This window comes from Sapajus apella, unplaced genomic scaffold, assembly GCF_009761245.1.
Source record: "Sapajus apella isolate SASKATOON/1434 unplaced genomic scaffold, GSC_monkey_1.0 scaffold1, whole genome shotgun sequence".
Classification (NCBI taxonomy): Eukaryota; Metazoa; Chordata; class Mammalia; order Primates; family Cebidae; genus Sapajus; species Sapajus apella.
In genome coordinates this window covers 6,286,913-6,307,585 of record NW_022436941.1, presented here as the reverse complement: position 1 = coordinate 6,307,585, position 20,673 = coordinate 6,286,913, and the positions used below count along the sequence as shown (strand labels likewise).

The 20,673-nt window shown below is 48.6% G+C and overlaps 1 long non-coding RNA gene, 1 other non-coding gene and 1 pseudogene across 2 annotated transcripts; 2 read left to right on the top strand and 1 right to left on the bottom strand.

Moving 5' to 3' along the window:
* Nucleotides 1–9,715: 9,715 nt before the first annotated feature.
* On the bottom strand, nt 9,716–9,822 carry LOC116554187. Its single transcript, XR_004270098.1, has one exon. It is a non-coding gene; the product is annotated as a U6 spliceosomal RNA (small nuclear RNA).
* A 1,217-nt stretch (nt 9,823–11,039) lies between these two features.
* On the top strand, nt 11,040–17,913 carry LOC116531991. Its single transcript, XR_004260678.1, has 3 exons — nt 11,040–11,050; nt 14,357–14,362; nt 17,755–17,913. It is a non-coding gene; the product is annotated as an uncharacterized LOC116531991 (long non-coding RNA).
* On the top strand, nt 17,111–17,737 carry LOC116531912 (annotated as a pseudogene).
* Nucleotides 17,914–20,673: the final 2,760 nt, after the last annotated feature.

Genomic DNA, 20,673 nt, shown 5'->3' with positions numbered 1-20,673 from the left:
CCTCTCCACAATCTTGGCTTCCCTTGTACCTCAGCCTCTTGCTCCCATAGCCAGATTTTGAACTTGTCATTATCTGTCAATATAATCCCTTTATCATCTCAATTTCATGCATCTCACTGTCCAATAAACACTGCCTTGCTCTCCAGCTCACTCCCCCCAAAACCCCAAGTCTAGCAATTCCTCCTGGAACCTGCTGCTCCAAGCAAATATTCATCATTCCTCATCCCCATAATGCCCCCTTCCCTTCTTTCCCAGCTTGGAGTTCATGATCTAATACTATATACTCTCCCCCTGGCCACAGTAGTCACCTGGCAAACTCACAACCCCAGTTAATTTCAGTCCTCTGCCCCCTCCTCCTGTGCACATCCAGGCTGATCAGGACTAAAGAAAATCTCATAACTGGGCTGACCTGTCTTGCTTTAAATTAATGACCACCACCATCCCCGAGTGAGCCCCAACAGCTGCCCAGCAATCCTACTATATCTCCAAGCCTATTCACACCCCCTCTCCTAGACGACTGCTTCACACCTCCTCTTCCACCTCATTCTCAGCTGACAACCCCTTCCGATTTTGCTAAGAAAATAGAAGCACTCAGAAGAGAAGTTCCATGGGCCCCACCGCTCCTCCCCCGCCCACCCGCATCTGTGCCCTCCACTCTGCCTGCCATCCCACTGACACGGGCGAGCCGTCCATGCTCCTATTTCAGGGCAGCCCCTCTTCCTGCACCAGATGCCATCCCCTCACGCCTACTCAAAGACCACGCCAACACCTAGCCCCCTTCTCACCCACAGCGTCACATTTCCCTCCCTCCAGGACCATTTTCGTCAGCACACAAAAAGACTGCAATTCTTCTCAAAGAAAGCCCTCCTCTTGACCCTATTTCTTCTCTCCTCTTTACGGCATAACTCCTAGAAAGAATTCACTCTGTGCTGCCTTTAACTCCTCTCCTCCCTTCCTTCCTTTTTCTCCCCAGCTTCCATCAGGGCCCCCACCCCTACAGCAGAACTGCCTTTGCAAGGACTCCCTACGTTAGATGCAGCGGGCAATTATCAGGCCTCACCTTCCTTGGGCCTCTCCTCCCCGGCATCAGGCTCATGTCTCTGCCTCCAGGTTTCCTCCCTACCTCTCTAGCTGCCTTTTCTCTGTCTCCTCACCCCCAAGGCTCAATCCTTGGACCTCCTCTTGTCTCTCATCTACACTTACTACCTTGATTATCTCTGCAGTGTCCTGGCTTTAAAGACCATTTAGTTGCTAGCAATTTCCATGTGTATATCCCTGGCCTGAACCTTTTTCTAAATTCCAACTCCTGTTGTTTCTAGCCAGTCTCTTGAAGCTGAGTCATGGCGGCCTGCTTCCAATCAGTTTCACCTGGTCAATTCCCCACTGTCCATAACTGGCCCACTTTCAGGTAGACATTTGAATTCTGACCCCCAATCTGGAAGGTAAAACTTAAGACCTTTCCTCTGTACAGGCCTATGGAGTGAGGGCAGTGGCTTGGTGGAGACTGTGGGCTGGGGGGGTTCACTCTCCACTCTGGGCAGGCTGAGCCAGCTTGGTGTGGCCATCTCCGCACCTCACAAGTGTGTGAGTGCCTGCCCCTTGGCACCTGTGTAGTCTTCCTGCCCTGTGTCTTCTTCCTGCCTTCCGCCACAGGTGAAATGGCACAGCAGCCTCCGCACCAAGCTGGGATTCTCTCTCTTCTGGACTTCATAGCCTTCTGAGACTGCGCTGGAGAGAAAGGCCAAGTGGAGAACTTTGTAAGGCCACTCTGGCTCCTCACCCACCTTTTCCAGGCTTACTCTTCTGAAGCCATAGCTGACCTAAGCAACCCACCTGGGCTTTTAAGGTGGGTTACATTCACCATGCCCAGGAACTACAAATGGGAGGCCAGGAGAGCTATGAACTGCAGCTGGTGGTGTCAGTGCTCCAAAAAGTCTTTTTTTTTTTTCTTTTTCTTTTTTGAGACAGAATCTCACTCTGGCACCAGGCTGAGGTGCAGTGGCACAATCTGGGCTCACTGCAACCTCCGCCTCCTGGGTTCAAGCAATTCTCCTGCCTCAGCCTCCCGAGTAGCTGGGGCTACAGGCGCATGCCACCACACCCAGCTAATTTTTGTATTTTTAGTAGAGACGGGGTTTCACCATGTTGGCCAGGATGGTCTCGATCTCTTGACCTCATGATCCACCCACCTCGGCCTCCCAAAGTGCTGGGATTACAGGCTTGAACCATTGCGCCCAGCCTCCAAGAAGTCTTCTGAGTGGGCTTCTCAGCAGTGGATGGGAACGAACGTAGGGCAGTCTTCCCCTCCCCAGACCATTCAAAGCTGCAATTTTACAAACCAAGAATTAAAGCCTGGAATACTCAGTGTCCTGCGGTCTCCCAGAGTGGGAGGATCCTAAAGCAGGACGGGCTTCCCTTAGAAACCAGGAATATTGGCAGGAGGTACCCGGGTAAACAAGCAAGCTTGGGGCAATGTTAATCTGCTTTTTCATCTTCTTCAGTGTCTGGCTGACTCAAAATTGAATTATTAATCTAGTCCTGTGTGCCCGTGTCACTTTTCCAGACAACCAGTTTATTCATGACTCGCCCACTATCAATTTCAACATGCAATTTGCAATGAAATTTGACTGATCAGCAATACCATAATTAGTTGCAAATGTCTGTGCTTGTATTTGTTTGGTGTAGGGGCTTTTTCATTAAAGTGACGGAGGCCCATAAACACCATGACTTTGCTCTGGGACATAGGACTCGCAGCAGTCATGTCATGGCCAGGGACAGGACAGCTGGCAAAGAGATTGTGGGAACTTGAAGTTGCAGCACCAGGGATTGTGGTGTTGTCTTTACAGTCCTGTGTTCACCAAGAGTCATCTGGGTTGGGCAAATGGTGACACGTGTAATCCATGAGGAAGAAGAGAACTGGAGTTACCCTGTGCAGCCTTTCCCTTAAATCTCCCCAGATCCTGTTGGCACACTTCCAGTAACAGGAGGCTTCCCACCTGGCGAGGCAGCTCCCCTTGTGAGAAAGTTCTTCCTCAGCCAGGTGCCGTGGCTCATGCCTGTAATCTCAGCACTTTGGGAGGCCAAGGCAGGCGGATCACAAGGTCAGGAGTTCAAGACCAGCCTGGCCAACACGGTGACACCCTGTCTCTACTAAAGATACAAAAGGTAGCCAGGTATGGTGGCATGTGCCTGTAATCCCAGCTACTCAGGAGGCTGAAGCTGGAGAATCACTTGAACCCAGGAGGTGGAGGTTTCAGTGAGCCAAGATTGTGACATTGCACTCCAGCCTGGGCAACAGGGTGAGACTCCATCTCAAAAAAAAAAGAAAAGAGAATGTCCTTCCTTGCCTGGGCTCCCACTTGCCTGTTGTAGGTCTGTCCCACTTAGTCTAGGGTTCTGGTCTTAACTCAGAAATCATCACATTGCATGAGCCTGGGCCAGTCTCTAAACCTCAGTTTATCCATCTGAAAAAAGGAGATTATCTAGTTGTTCTACCTCAAGGATTTCTAACTGCAAGTAACAGAAAATGGCTCATAAGTAGACTGACTAATTGACTTAAGCAGAAAAATAATAAAGATATTGGGCAGCTCAGAAAATCTCTGGACAGAGCAGAAAAGCAGAACCAGGGACTACACAGCAATGAGCAAGGCCGATCACATTGCAGAACTGGTTTAGTCAGGGCCTTGCTGCCATCACAGTCATCACCGACACCATGCTCCAGACTGCAGGCTAGGCTGCAGGCACTCTGTCTGTGCCTCAGGTGCCACCACCCCTACCACCCTGAGGACGCCAGCCTGCCACACCCACATTAACCATCAAGGAGAATTCTCCGTGTTCTCTGCTTCCTGGGATTACTAGCTCCCAGGTTAGTCTGGAGCCTGTATGGTTGATTGTGAGAGCCTAGGTCTTGTGCCGTTACCCAGCCACTGGGAGGCTGGCAAAGGAGTACACATGGTACTTTCAGCCTCTACAGAGGGAAATGGGCTCTGTCTCAGAGATTACCATTGGGTAATTTCCCAACACAGGAAGAGGGTTCAGATCCTGGGTAGCCAAAAGAAAGAACAAAGAATCAAGTAAGATATAAGCGTTAAAGAGGTTTAAAAATATATTAAGCTTGGGGGCTGGATGCCATGGCTCACACCTGTAGTTGCAGCACTTTGGGAGGCCAAGACAGGAGGATCACTTGAGGCAAGGAATTGGAAGCTGCAGTGAGCTATGATCATGCCACTGCACTCCAGCCTGGGCAACAGAGCAAGATCCTGTCTCTAAAAAAAAAAAAAAAAACAAGAGAAAGAAAGGAAGAAAAGAGAGAGTCAAGCTCTACAAACCTGCCAAAGATGATTATTATTATTTTTTTTTGAGATGGAGTTTTGCTCTTGTTGCCCAGGATGGAGTCCAATGGCACCATCTTGGCTCACCGCAACCTCCGCCTCCTGGTTTCAAGCAATTCTCCTACCTCAGCCTCCTGAGTAGCTGAAATTACAGGCATGTGCCACCATGCCTGGCTAATTTTGTATTTTTAGTAGAGATGGGGCTTCTCCATGTTGGTCAGGCTGGTCTCAGACTCATGACCTCAGGTGATCTGCCCACCTTGGCCTTCCAAAGTGCTGGGATTACAGGTGTGAGCCACTGCATCTGGCCAAAGATTATTCTTATTCATTCCTAAGTATTTCTGCAGATATGGAGAGGACAAAGATGTTGTCCTTGCCCTCCAAGAAAACAGAGTACATTCAGGGAGTAAGAAGACATGGGTCAGATGACCCCTGTTTCAGGCAGAGAGTGATGACCTTTGTGGATTCAGAGTGCCCAGATTACTTGGTGATTATGAAACGCCAGGTCTCAGAGGGGTGGGCAGTATCTGGAGGCTTCTGGGACAGCCCAACATTTTCTTGGAGTTGGGTGGTATGTCAAATGCTCTCTGTATCCTGTGTGTCAGTACACTCAAGTCTTATATAGACCCAGGCCAGAAGAATCCTGTCCATACATGACTGTTCCCTGTTGATAGCTATTGTCATTTCCCTGCTTAGTACCCACTTCCCCTCTTCTGGTAATAACGCCCTAATTTCACCTGGGGAAGCACTCTTGTCATTTTCAATTCATGTACTTCAGGTGGAATTAATTCCCTGGCGTGAGAGTCCCAGGTGAAGGTAGCCTGGCCAATCAGAGCTATGTACTGCACTATGCACCATGCATAGTTGCCCAGTGGTTGGTTTAGGGATGGGCATGGGACCCAAGCCAAGCCATGAGGAGGTCCAGTCAGAGCTAATATCAGATATTCGAGTGAACAGAAAAAGATGCTCTTCTTTTCCTGGACTGGGAAATGTGAGAGCATCAGCAGCTGCCAGCAGCTGTCATGCCACCAGAGTCTGAGAACAGGGCCAACTCTAAAGAAAGCAGAAGTGAAAAATGGCCTGGTCCAATGACATATTTGAGCCCCTGATCAAACTGTACCTGAAGCCCCTGAATATTTCCAGTATATAAACAAAACCAACCAAGAAATAAATAGGTCTCTTTTGCTTAAAACAATTAGGATGAGTTTTTTGTTGTTGTTGTTGGTGTGTGTGTGTGTGTGTGTGTGTGTGTGTGTGTGTGTGTTTGAGACAGAGTCTTCCTCTGTCGCTTGGATGAGTTTTATATCACTTGCAGCTAAAAAAGTTCTAACTGGTTTTCACCCACACACCCTGTCAAAGCACCAGCCCAGAGCCAAGTCCTTGGGAATGTCCACAATGAAATCACCAGGGGGTCTTCTCGCTGGTCCAGTAGTTCTTCAGAGCCCCACAGTAAGGCAAGTCCCCCACCATCCTCCCACTATACAAATGAGAAGACACAGGGTCAACTGACCAATGGCCAGGGCTATTCAGTAGCAATCTAGAGACCAAGTCTCTGGATGAAGAAACTCTGGTACCATTCCCCAGCCTCACCAAAGCTCAGGAATAAGCCCACAGGAGCCAGTCTGGGGAGGTACAGCCTGGAAACAACCTGATCATATGGCAGGGGCAATGGTTGATAGGGATATCTGGCCAAGTACATTTATTGTCTATGTGGAGCTGAAGAAACTAACCTGGGTCTATTATGAAATATTTCTTGAGTAAGCATAGGGCCAGAAAAATAACAATAATTATTTCCTGGCATCATGGTAATACGCAAGCTGAGAGCTCCTGGCCGTTCTTGGCCCAGGACTCCTCAAAGACAGTCTCCAGGGAGACCAGTCCCTCACAACCATGATCCATCCTCAACAAGCCAGAGCTCAGCGGAGTTGGTGAGCAGGTTAAGAATAGAGCTCAGAGCTGGGCGTGGTGGCTCACACCTGTTATCCCAGCACTTTGGGAGGCCGAGGCGGGCAGATCACCTGAGGTCAGGAGTTCGAGATCAGCCTGGCCAACACGGTGAAATCCCATCTCTACTAAAAATACAAAAAAAAAAATTAGCTGGGCATGGTGGCGTGTGCCTGTAATCCCAGATCCTTGGGAGGCTGAGGCAGGAGAATCATTTGAGCCCAGGAGGTAGAGATTGCAGTGAGCAGAGATCGCACCGTTGCACTCCAGTCTGGGTGACAGAGAGAGACTCTGTCTCAAAAAAAAAAAAAAGAAAAAGAATAGAGCTCATAAAAAGGTCCATGAGGCCGGGCGCGGTGGCTCAAGCCTGTAATCCCAGCACTTTGGGAGGCCGAGGCGGGTGGATCACAAGGTCAACGGATCAAGACCATCCTGGTCAACACGGTGACACCCCCTCTCTACTAAAACTACAAAAAAAAAAATTAGCTGGGCATGGTGGTGCATGCCTGTAATCCCAGCTACTCAGGAGGCTGAGGCAGGAGAATTGCCTGAACCCAGGAGGCGGAGGTTGCGGTGAGCCGAGATCGCGCCATTGCACTCCAGCCTGGGTAACAAGAGCGAAACTCCGTCTCAAAAAAAAAAAAAAAAAAAAAAAAAAAAAAAAAAAAGCTCCATGAGCAGCATTTCTGAGCCTCTTTTAGAGTTGGCAGTATTTGCAGCCTGAGAAATAGGTGGAGATGTCGCCTTTCACCACCAATATAAGTAGTTCTAGAAACATCACCTGAAGTTTCAGCCTGTGCTGTTAAAAAAAATTAGCCCCCTGGTAAAATCACCTGAAAACTGTTCAGCAGTAGCCTCTAAAGTTAAACATAGGCATACCGTATGGCCTAACAATTCCATTCTTAAATATATATTCTCAGCAGAAAGGCGTACATATGTGTCCCAAAAGGCATGCACAATTTGTAATAGTCAAAGCTGGGAACAACCTACATTCATTTCTATCAACAGTGGAATGAATAAATTGTGATATAGTCATAAAATATAGCTCTGAGACTGAGAAAAGTATTGGGATAAATCTCATTGAGCAACAGAAGCCAGACATAAAAATAGTACATACTATCTGATTCCATTGACATAAAGTTCACAAAAAGGCAAAATTAATCTATGGTGTTAGAGGCCACAATACTGATTATCTCGGGGGGCAGTGACTTGGAAAGGGCAGGAGGGGCTTTGATGTTCTGTTTCTGGTGACACAGATGATGGTTACTCAGGTGTGATCACAGGAGCTGTATATTTAACTAATGATTGGTGCACTTTTCTGTAAGTACAGTCCTTGCATTGCTCAGTGATGGGGATACATTCTGAGAAATGTATTGTTAGGTGATTTTATCATTGTAGAAACGTCATAGGGTATACTCACACAACCCTCAGTGGTACAGCCTACTATGCACCTAGGTTGTAAAGTATGGCCTATTGCTCCTAGACTAAACTACAAACTTGTGTGGCATGTTACTATACTGAATACTGTTGGCAATTGTAACACAATGGTAAGTATTTGTGTATCTGGCTCACGCCTGTAATCCCAGAACTTTGGGAGGCCGAGGCAGGCCGTTCACAAGGTCAGGAGATCAAGGCCATCCTGGATAAGATGATGAAACCCCATCTCTACTAAAAATACAAAAAAAAAAAAAATTAACTGAGCATGATGGTGCACGCCTATAGTCCCAGCTACTTGGGAGGCTGAAGCAGGAGAATCGCTTGAACCCAGGAGACAGAGGTTGCAGTGAGCTGAGGTCGTACCACTGCACTCCAGCCTAGGCGACGGAGCAAGACTCCTTCTCAAAAAAAAAAAAAAAAAAATATATATATATATATATATAGAGAGAGAGAGAGAGAGAGACATAGAAATGGTACTGTAAAAATACAGTGGTAGGAAGTCAGGCATGGTAGCTCATGCCTGTAACCCCAGCACTCTGGGAGGCCATGGCAGGTGGATCACCTGAGGTCAGGAGTTCAAAACCAACCTAGCCAACGTGGTAAAGCCCGTCGCTTCAAAAATACAAAAATTAGCTGGACATGATGACAGGTGCCTGTAATCCCATCTACTCGGAAGGCTGAGGCAGGAGAATCGCTTGAACCCAGGAGGCGGCACTCACTATGCAGGACTGCAGGTTGCTCTGGGTGAGTCATCGAGGGAGCAGTGAGTGAGTGTGAAGGCCTAGGACATTGCTGTACTCTACCATGGACTTTATAAATACTGTACACTTAGGCTACACTAAATTTATTTCAAAATTTTTTCTTAGACTGCGTGTGGTGGCTTACTATGTAATCCTTGCACTTTAGGAGGCTGAGGCAGGAGGACTGCTTGGGCCCATGAGTTTGAGATCAGTGTGGACAACATAGCAAAACCCTGTCTCTACAAAAAATACCAAAATTAGTCAGGCCTGATGGTGCATGCCTGTAGTCCCAGCTACCCAGGAGGCTGAGGTGGGAGGATTGCTGGGAGGTGGGAGGATTAAGCCTGGGAGGTTGAGGCTGCAGCGAGCTGTGATCACACCACTGCACTCCAGCCTGGGCAACAAAGTGAGACCCTATCTCAAAAACAAACAAACAAAAACCACACACTCAATAAAAAATAAAAATAAAATAAATTTTTCTTTCAGGCTGGGGGCAGTGATTCACATCTGTAAATCCCAGCACTTTGGGAGATCCAGGTGGGAGGATCAGTTGAGACCAGGAGTTCAAGACCAGCCTGGGAAACATAGCAAGACGCTGTCACTACAAAAAATTTAAAAAAAATAATAGCTCACTGTGCTCAGCTACTCGGGAGGCTGAGGTGGGAGTCTGAAGTGGGAAGACTGCTTGAGCCCAGGAGTTTGAGGGTGCAGTGAGCAACGACTGTGCCAGCATAGGCAGCAGGGACAGACCGTGTCCCAAAAAACATATTTTTCTTTCTTCAGTAACAAATTAACTTTAGCTTACTGTAACCTTTAAACTGTTTCAACTTTTTTTTTTCTTCTTCGACTTAATTGTAAGTTCAGGGGTATAGGTGCAGGATGTGCAGGTTTGCTACACAGGTAAACGCGTGCCATGGTGGTTTGCTGCACAGATCATCCTATCACTTAGGTATTAAGCCCAGCATCCACTAGCTATCCTTCCTGATGCTCTCCCTCCCTCCACCAGCCCCCGAAAGGCCCCAGTGTGTGTTGTTCCCTGCTCCATATGCCCATGTGTTCTCATCATTCAGCTCCCACTTGTAAGTGAGAACATGCAGTGTTTGCTTTTCTGTTCCTGCATTCGTTTGCTGAGGATAATGGCTTCCAATATTATCCATGCCCCTGCAAAGGGCATGATCTTGTTCCTTTTTATGGCTGCATAGTATTCCATGGTGTATACGTACCACATTTTCTTTATCTAGTCTACCGCTGATGGGCATTTAGAAAAATACGGAATGCTTCATGAATTGGTGTGTCATCCTTGCACAGGATCCATGCTAATTTTCTCTGTATTGCTTCAATTTTAGTATACGTGCTGCTGAAGTGAGGACTTTAATTTTTTGACTTTTGTAAAAACGCTTATCTTAAAACACACATTGTACAGCTGAACAAAAATATTTTCTCTTCCTTTTCCTTTTCATTTTTTAGACAGCTCACTCTGTCGCCCAAAGTGTCACAATCTCGGCTTACTTCATAGTTTACTGTAACCTTAACTTCCCAGGCTCAAGTGATCCCTTCACCTCAGCCCCTTGAGTACCTGAAACCACAGGCACATGCCACCACGCCCGGATAATTTTTGTATTTTTTGTAGAGACGGGTTTTACCACGTTGCCCACGCTGGTCTCGAACACATGGGCTCAAGCAATCTGCTGGATTACAGGTGTGAGTCACCATGCCCAGCAATTTTCTTTCTTTCTCTCTTATTCTATAAGCTTTTTTCTATTTAAAAATATATACATATATTTTTTGAGACAGAGTTTTGCTCTTGTTGCCCAGGCTGGAATGCAATGGCGCCATCTCAGCTCACCACAACCTCCACCTCAAGCGATTCTCCTGTCTCAGCCTCCCGAGTAGCTGGGATTACGTGCACTGCCACGCCAGGCTAAATTTGTATTTTTAGTAGAGACGGTTTTTCTCCATGTTGGTCAGGCTGGTCTCAAACTCCTGACCTCAGGTGATACACCCGCCTCAGCCTCCCAAAGTGCTGGGATTACAGGTGTGAGCCACTGCGCCTGGCTATTTTAAAATTTTTTTATGTGTGTGTTTGTGTGTATATACATATATATATATATATATATATATATACTTTTTTTTTTTTTTTAAATAGAGACGGGGTTTCACCATGTTGGCCAGGCTGGTCTCGAACTCCTGACCTCAAGCAATCCACCTGCCTTGGCCTCCCAAAGTGCTGGGATTACAGGCGTGAGCCACCGTGCCGGCTAAAATTTTTTATATTTTACCTAAATTTTTTTTTTGTTAAAAACTGAAACACAAACACCTGTTAGCCTAGGCCTACACGAGGTCAGGATTGCCACTATCATCATCTTCTGCCTCCACATCTCATCTCACGGGACGGTCTTCAGGGACAATAACACACATAGAGATGTCATCTCCTATGATAACAAGGCCTTCTTCTGGAATCCCTCCTCCAGGACATGCCTGAGGCCGTTTTACAGTTAACTTTTTTAATAAGTAGGAGTACACTCTAAAATAATGATAAAAATTATAGTACAGCAAATACATAAACCAGTAACGTAGTCACTTATTATCAAGTATTATGTACTATACATGGTTGTATGTGCTATACTTTACAGGACTGGCAGTGTAGGTTTGTTTAGACCAGCATCACTACAACCATGTGAGTAATGTGTTGCACTGTGACATTACAACAGCTATGATGTCACTAGACAATAGAAATTTTTCAATTTCATTATAATCCGGTCCGTTGTTGACTGCAATGTCATTATGCAGTAGCTGACTGTATATTATATTTCAACACAAAGGTTTACTTAAAAAAATAAATAGCACCTGGGCACAGTGACTCACGTCTGTAATCACAGCACTTTGGGAGGCCGAGGTGGGCGAATCACCTGAGGTCAGGAGTTCGAGACCAGCCTGGCCAACATGGTGAAACCCCGTCTCTACTAAAAATAGGAAAAAATTAGCCAGGCACGGTGGCGGGCGCCTGTAATCCCAGAAACTCAGTAGGCTGAGGCAGGAGAATTGCTTGAACCCAGGAAGCGGAGGTTGCAGTGAGCCAAGATCGTGCCACTGCACTCCAGCCTGGGCCACAGAGTGAGACTTGGTCTAATAAAGTAAATAAATAAATAGCCCCTCTGACCCTACTGCATGGGAGACTTCCAGGGAGAGCCCAGAAACTGAGCACCTCTGTGGTGTCTTCTGCAGATCCTTGGTTATTAGGTTTTCCAAAGTCCTAAAACCTGATGTCAGGGACACAGGAAAAGAGGGAGGTGGCTTAGTATCACTGGGCACACAGGAAGCCTGCAAAGGGCTGGCCCTGGCCCTGCCTGAGCAGACCAGACAGACCACTGTCTATACTGAGCTGAGGTCAGCTCCCCACAAGCCTTCCAAGAACCTTGATCTGCTCAGATAAACCCCGTCCTTAGCCCTCTAGAATAAAAAGGAGAGAGCATCTTACTGTAGGTTAGGGCAGGGGTAGGTGGAGGGGCTGAATTGGGCCCATATTAGACTGGGCATTGAGTCCCAGCTTCACAGTCTCTCTACATTGTTTGAGCTCTCCCAGATTGTCAGCTCCCTGCTGGCCAAGCTCAGCAACACTCAGGGCATGGCTTCGCACTTGAGAAGTTTCCAGTGATGTTCACCTGAGCGGGGTGGGAAGGCAGGAGTTAATGGCCCCACCTGCACCATGTCTCAGGGAGGAGAGCTCCCCACCCAAATGTCTGGTTGAAAGAAGAGGGATTCATAGGACCATTCAATGCCAGGAGGCCCTAAGAGGCTGCAGAGAGCCGAGATCACACCACGCACTCCTTGGGGAATACAGTGAGACTCCATCTCAAAAAAAAAGAAAATGGAAAAACTATTCTTAGCTCATAGGCTGTACAAAAATGGGTAGTGGGCCAGAGCTGGCCTTCAGGCCACAGTTGGCCAATTCCTTGTTCTAGAATGTGCCATCCTGGGGCTCAGACTCCTCAGAGTCACTGAGGCTGTAAGTCCTGTCCCACCATATAGGTGTTATGAATGGCAAACTGTTCTGGTTTGCTCAGAAATGAGGGTTTCCTAGGATTTAGGTTTTTTGGTGCTAAAACCAGGACAGTCCCAGGCAAACCAGAACAGGACAGTTGGTCATCCTAGGTAGTAATCTTTAACCCAGAGAGGCCAGGCTTCAGGAGCCAGCTGGCCAGGGTTCAAGTGTGGCCCCCCAGGGCGTGCTCCAGGCACTGCCTTGTCCTTGTGGTTTGTGGCAGGGCCTTGTCCCATTTGGGCAGGCCCTCTGCAGGGAGATGCCCCCTCCTCCATGCAAGAAAACCTCTGTGGTCTGGGAGCTCTCAAAAGGCAGGAAGTTGAATCATCAACTCCGGTAACGTCTCTGTCGTCCTGTGGGTCTGCCCGGGGAGCTCAGGGCTCCAGGCCCAGGGAGCTGGCTCGGTGCTTTGTTTGCTGCTTTCTCTGAAGAGGAAAGCTCCAGAATGAGGCTTCTAGAGAAATGAGAGCTGTTGAGTCAGATGGGGAGGAGAGCTGGATGTCAGGTTGACCAAGACTCTCACCCAGCTCTGGCCTGGTCTTGCTTTGTGGCCTTCAGTGACTCTTTGTATTTTGGCTTTGGCTTCTACTACAGAAATGCTGATTCTTAAAATCCTCTTAAATTAAGAGTATGAATGATGACCAAAGTGGGAACACCCCGGGTTCCGGACATCTCATTTTAGCTTCACTACCACAAATGCAGATTGCTCAGACACACATCCCTGCCTCCTGCTTGCCTGGGAGAAGGACCTGACCAGCCTCCCCAGTTCTGGCCGCAGGGGCTTTAGGAAGGTGACAAGTCTGGATTTAGGGAGATGGAGGAGAGGGGCAGAAAAGGAGGTTCAGCTTAAAGATGGTTACCCACAGATCACAATGATAAGCATACCACCTGTTGTCTATTAAGCACTCACGATGTGCCAGCCCTTGAATGATCTCATTTGATCCTCACAATGACTAAGGATTATCATCATTTCCATTGTATAAGAAAGGCAAATGAAGCCCAGAGAGGATAAGTACCTTGCCCAAGCTACATGTGTACCCAAGCTCACACAGCTACCATGTGGTACAGTTGGCATTAACTCTAACTATGTTAGACTGTGGCTTTGAGGATTGAGGGCTCAGGAAGCTCACAGGTAGCAGGGGAAGAATGGGAGGAATGAAGGGAACAGGTAAAAAGATGCCCACTTGGGCACTGTGTTGTAGACCAAATGAGCCCAGAGAAGTCTACAGTAGGGTGGGGGAAGAAAGTGTTCTTTCTTCCTGGTGCTGCATAGGGACCTCCAGAGAATGTTAAGAAGTCTGGGGTTTGCTGGGCTTGGAGACCATGTTCCAGAACCAAGGATCATGAGGACACAAACCCCAGACTGAACCCTGAACCCCTTGAGACCATTTGGAGAATCTGTCGAGGGCTTGAGGAGGAAATTGGATACATAGCAGGATTTTGCTACAGAGCAGAACTGAGCATTTACTCTCTGAGCAAAGACAGCCCTGCTCCCAGGATGCCCCTGGTGTCTTTGTACACTCCTCCCCAGCCCAGCATGGGTGTCATGTTCAAGGTTCAGACAGGGGACCACAAGCCCCATGCTGCACCAAAGCATAGCGTCCCTCTTCCCCTTTGAGGGAGGGGACAATGGGAGCTTGGCAGAGTTTGACCGCCCTTAGCAGAGGACCACACCTATAAAGGGCCAATAGGGCCACTGATGGGCTGTGCTCCTGGAGTGGGGTCAACCTCCAACTTGCTGTCCTCAGTAACACAGCTGGTAGACATCTCTGAGGAAAGAGGTCGACCTAGCTGCCCAGGCAACTGACTGGACCCCTAACCTGGGCTCAGGTCAGGTCTAAAGATGCCTTCTCTCCTATTAGCATCAGGTTCAAAGCCAGGCTTAGCCAAACCCTAGACATTCCTTACCCTCTCTGGGGAACTATGAAATTCTCCATAAAGCCCTTAATTTAAAAAGCATTTTGTGCCGGGCGTGGTCAATGGCTCATGCCTCTAATCAAAGCGGGTGAATCATCTGAGGTCAGGAGTTTGAGACCAGCCTGGCCAACATGGTGAAACCCCGTCTCTACTCGAGAGTCTGAGGCAGGAGAATCACTTGACCCCCAGAGACGGAGGTTGCAGTGAGCTGCTAGTGTGCCACTGCACTCCAGCCTGGGTGACAGAGCGAAACTTGGTTTCAAAAAAAAAAAAAAGCCTCTTATCCTGTATGCTATGTGGGCCCTGACCAGAATTAGTGCTGTGGGCTCCAGGAGGTTTTGTTATCCAGAGGACCTGCTAGGGCCAGGCCTGCACTGATGTTTTCAGGTGGAGGAGGGGCCTGGAAGCTAGGGGAGGGCTGAGGCTAGGCCCTCACTGGGGCTGCACTGGGCAGCCAGGCCCAGGAGCCAAATCAAGCTCTCAGACATTTGGCTTCCATTATCTGAACTATTTGGGGTAGCCCCAAGCTAGGCTTGATTACTGCAAACCTGAAATAGTTCCTTATCAGACAGGGCTAGCTCACCCTCCCAGATGAGTCTTGTTGGGACCTCAGGGTCTGGCACTGAGCACACTTCCTCATCCTATCCTCCAGTCCCTCTGGCAGGAAAGTAGGAGCACCTCAGCACTTCTGCCCAGAGCCTCTGCACAGACTCCAGGGACATCTGCGGGGCTGAGGACAAGTGGCAGCCCAGTGCCTCTGGCGGGGACTGACCCAGCCCTCTTCCCTGCCCCAGCTCCTCCCCATGGAAGAAAGAGCAGAACAGGACTGGCTAGTTGAGGACACCGGGGACTGGGCCTGCCTGAGAGTGACAGTTCTGGGCCTCTCCCTGCTCCCTGTGAGTGCCAGCCTGGGTGTGGGGCCCAGGAGGCTCCAGTGCTTCCCCAGTCCAAAGGTCACTAACAGCCCAGCAGCTGGGAGTGTGTGGAGGGGGTGGTTCTCCAGCCAAGGAGGTGCAGGACTAAAGTGAGTGTGGGGAGAGAGGAAGAGGCTGAGCTTCTGGGACCTAAGAGCCACCCCCTGGGCAGGGCAGGGCCATTGGGGCTGCCTTAGATTCCCCCACCTCTCTGCCTGCAGCCTCAGGACTAAGCTCTGCAGAGGAGACCTATCTCCTTCAGCCCCCTCCTGCCTTTAGGGTACAAGTCTCCTGAAGGACTTGAGTGAGATGTCAACAAGCAACAGGCTGTCAGGCTCTTGGCAGTAAGTCCTGGCCCTCCTTGGGGCATCTGTCCTTATCAGGGGTGGATGCTGTCAGACTTGCTAATGATGGAATTTCTGGCATGTGGCAGGTGGATAAAGGAGACCCTTAAGCCAGGGAGCCATTTGCAAGTCCCTCATATGGTCCCAGCTGTGGCTCATGCTCCACTGCAGCCACCGTCACCGGGAGGCCAAGCGGACTCCATGGGGCTCCAAATGGTGGGAGTGAGGTCCTGGGAGACACAGTGTGGCCCAGATCCCCCTGGCATGGGGACACCCACGCACAGGTGAGAAACTTGGGCAGGGAGGGTGAAGAGGAAGTTTGGAAATGGCTGAGAGGCTGGACTCATGGTCTCCTGGGCTTGAACTGAGTTCAAGTGATCACCCACTTCAGCCTCCCAAAGTGCTGGGATTACAGGTGTGAGCCATGGCGCCCGGTTGGACTCTTCGTCTCTTGTTCCCTGATCCTGGGCTTGGCATAGAGCAGGGAGGAGGCTGAAGGGAACAGGTAAAAAGATGCCCACTTGGGCACTGTGTTGTAGATTAAATGAGCCCTTGGACTGAAAGTCTCAGAAATCAGAGAAAGAGGCTGGGTCCGGTGGCTTGCACCTGTAATCCTAGCACTTTGGGAGGCTGAGGTGGGAGGATCGCTTACACCCAGGAGGTCGCGGCTGCAATGAGCCATGATCACATCAATGCACTCCAGCCTGAGTGACAGAAAGAGACCAAAGGACTGGCACTTCCAAGTCAGAGAGAGCTCCCTGACGAGATGGGCCTGGCAATAGCAAAAGAAAGCAGCTGAGACAGACAAGGGGACTGTGGAAGCAAGAGTCTGAAGGTGTGAGCATGAGGGCAGGTGTGTGGACCGGTGAATCACTGGGGAAATGTGTAGAAAGGCTGTGGTGATGAGGTGGCAAATGGTGGAGAGCTCTGCCCTGAGCTCCACGCCCTTCCAAGCCTTTGCCCATGCTTATGGTTGAATTCTGACTTCATGCCACATACACAAAGATATACACTAAAATCCTAACCTCTTTTACCTGTAAAGGTGACCGTATTTGGAAACAGGGTCTTTGCAGATTTAATAGTGTTAAAATAAGGTCATCAGAGTGGGCCCTACCATGATATGATTGCTGTCCTTATAAGAAGAGGGAAAGTTGTTGCCAGGCACGTGGCTCACGCCTGTAATTCCAGCACTTTGGGAGGCTGAGGCATGTGGATCACCTGAGGTCGGAAGTTCTAGACCAGCCTGACCAACATGGAGAAACCCCGTCTCTACTAAAAACACAAAATTAGTGGTGGTGCATGCCTGTAATCCCAGCTACTTGGAAGGCTGAGGATGAGGAATCACTTGACCGGGAGGCAGAGTTTGTAGTGAGCTGAGATCGCACCATTGCACTCCAGCCTGGGCAACAAGAGCAAAACTCCATCTCAAAAACAAACAAAAAAAGAAGGCCCCTTTAGCTGCCATCTTGCGCACCCGTATGTGTGTGCCTAATCTCAGCTGGTCCACCCGAGACCCCCGCAGCACCAACCCTAGTCCCCCGCTCGGCCCCTTATCAGCTCCGACAAGATGAAAGAAACAATCTTGAACCAGGAAAAACTCACGAAACTGCAGGTACAAGTGCACATTGGTGGGAAAGGAACTGCTTGCAGAAAGAAGGTGGTTCATAGAACAGCCGCAGCAGATGATAAAAAACTCCAGTTCTCCTTAAAGAAGTTAGGGGTAAACAATATCTCTGCTATTGGAGAGGTGAATATGTTTACAAACCAAGGAACAGTGATCCACTTTCACAACCCTAAAGTTCAGGCATCTCTGGCAGCAAACACTTTCACCATTACAGGCCATGCTGAGACAAAGCAGCAGACAGAAATGCTACCCAGCATCTGAAACCAGCTCGGGGCAGACAGTCCGACTAGTTTAAGGAGACTGGCTGAAGCTCTGCCCAAACAATCTGTAGATGGAAAAGCACCACTTGCTACTGGAGAGGAGGAGGAAGAGGAAGTTCCAGATCTTGTGGAGAATTTTGATAAGGCTTCCAAGAATGAGGCAAACTGAATTGAGTCAACTTTTGAAGATAAAACTTGAAGAAGTTACTGGGAGCTGCTATTTTATATTATGACTGCTTTTTAAGAAATTTTTGTTTATGGGTCTGATAAAATCTGGATCTCTAATATTTTTAACCCCAAGCCCCTTGGACACTGCAGCTCTTTTTAGTTTTTTGCTTATACACAATTCATTCTTTGCAGCTAATTCTTCATTCTTCCCCGAAGAAGCCTGGGAATCAAGTTTGAAACCAAGGTTAATAAAGTTCTTTGCCTAGTTAAAAAAAAAGAAGAAGAAGAGAAAAAGTTGTTGAGATGACAGATGTCCCAATTATCCTGATTTGGTATTATAGATTGTATACATGTGTCCACATATCACCTGTACCCCTAAAATAAGTACAACTATTATGTAGCAATAAAACATTTTTATTTTTTAAAAAAGAGGACCAAGTACAGTGGCTCACACCTATAATTCCAGCACTTTGGGAGGCTGAGGCACAAGGATGGCTTAAGCCAGGAGTTCAAGACCAGCCTGGGCAACATAGTGAGACCCTGTCTCTACAAAAACATTTAAAAACATTAGCTGGGCATTGTGCCTGTGCCTGTAGTCCCAGCTCCTTGAGAGGCTGGGCAGCTTGAGCCCAGAAGGGCAAGGCTGCAGTGAGCCATGATGGTTCTAGCACACTCGAGACTGGACCACAGAGCAAGACCCTATAGGGAAGATGACCAGGTGAAAGTGAAGGCAGAGACCGGGGTTGTGCATCCAAAAGCCAAGGAATGCCAGGGACTACCAGAAGCTGGAAGAGGCAAGGCAGGGTCCTCCCTTAAAGGCCTTGGAGGGAGCACGGCCTTAGCCACAGTTCTATTTGGGACTTCTATTCTCTGGAACAGTGGGAATAAGTGTCTGCTCTCTAAGCCCCCCTGCCTGTGGCACTTTGTTACAGCAGCCCCAGAAACTTGACCCAGCCAGGCTGCTCCTGCTGCCCAGCATGCCCTTCCTTCAACCCTCCAGCTGGTTTCTTACTGCCTTCAAGCCCCATCATCTGCTCGGGGCCCTCTTCTGTGTGCCGCCAATTCTGGACACTTTTCAGTAGACCTGTAAGGTTTGCTGGCCAGCCTGTCTCCCTGGCTAGACTACAGGCTCCTTCAGGGCAGGCCTGACCTGTGCTAGGGCAGCATGATGCCTGATGTGGGGTGAATAAAGGAATGCTGGAAGGGCGGTGGGCCCCTATGAGACTGGGATATGCCATTTACTCCTTCGCAGCCGGCTGAGGTCAGGCTAGGGACATGGCAGTGCTCAGAGAGGTCACAGCATCTTCCACACAGGCCATTCCCAGCTCCGCCACTCTCTAGCTCCCTCTTGGTGCCATGTGAATCTGAGGAACTTGGGGAAATTCCTAACCTTCCCTTTCAATTGAGCCATTGGCCCTTGGAGTTAACCACAACATAATTGCTCAGGTCCCTCCAACAAGGGGACTGTGTCTGTGGCTTGATGAGTCATGCACACTGCTCCATCCCACAACCTTGGGCAGGACTTGGGGCTGGGGACAGTGCCAGCCAGTACAGGCGAGGAGCTTGGACATCCCGTTACCCCACCTGAGTCCCCAGGAACACAGTGTACCCAAGGCTTCAGGACAAAAATCTGGAAGCAAGGAGACGAACTGAGATCGGAGTGATGAAAAGGAGCGGACAGAGAAAACAGCGAGTACAAAGGTCCTGAGGCAGGAACGAGCTTGGCATGATCGAGAACTGAAAAGAGCGAAGGGGAGGCTGCAGCACAGTGAAAGAGAGGTCAGTGATAGGACATGCGATTAGACTGGGCCCACTGGACAATCCAGGATAATCCCTTCCTCTCGAGGCCCTTAATTTAATCATAGCTGCAAAGTGCCTTCTGCCATGTCAGGGACCATATTCACAGGCTCTGGGAGTGCAGCATAGACATCTTCAGGGATGGGCATCACTGTGCCTACCGCAGTATCGCTCTCACCCTCATTTCTGTCTCTCTTGCTCTATTGCTACATTTCTATTTACCTATCTACCTACTTATTTGAAGCTGACCATGGATCTGTTGACCATGCTTTTTCTCTCTTCCTCCCCCTTTATCAAGTTTCAATACGTTATTTATCAATTTATCATTCCTCTGTGGCTTTGATCTTTTACTGTGATAACAGCATCACCCCTCAGCCATCTATCTAATAAACTAAACTTTAAACTCAGTCTGACTATCATTTAGTTACCCTCTGTCCATGACGAATTATCAATTTGGCTCCACTTTGCACATGTGTTACATATATGGACATTTTTTCTCAATATCTATTGAGAGGATCAATAGATATAAGTTCAATAAATATGCACTGAGTGCTGGCCATGTGCCCATTGCTATGTCACGTATGGGTGAAATAAGGGGCTTATGACACCTCCCGTAGCCATAGAGGGTCCTTTTTCATCTGATCATCATCCCCATCAATGCTATGATCACCAATCCACGCACATTGTCCAATTTTGTCATTCACATTGGAACATCTTTTTTTTTCTTGAGATGATGTCTTGCTCTGTCATGCAGGCTGGAGTGCAGTGGTGTGATTATTGCTCACTGCAGCGTCAACCTCCCAGGCTCGAGTGATCCTCCCACCTCAGCCTCCAGAGTACCTCAGACTATAAGTGAGTGCCACCATGCCCAGCTAATTTTTTTTTTTTTTGAGACGGAGTCTTGCTCTCATTGCCCAGACTGAAGTGTAGTGACACAATCTCGGCTCACTGCAACCTCAGCCTCTCAGGTTCAAGCCATTCTCCTGCCTCAGCCTCCCGAGTAGCTGGGATTACAGGCATGTACCACCACACTCAGCTACTTTTGTATTTTTAGTAGAGACAGGGTTTCTCCATGTTGGTCAGGCTGGTCTGGAAGTCCCGACCTCAGGTGATCTGCCTGCTCTGGCCTCCTAAAGTGCTGGGATTACAGGCGTG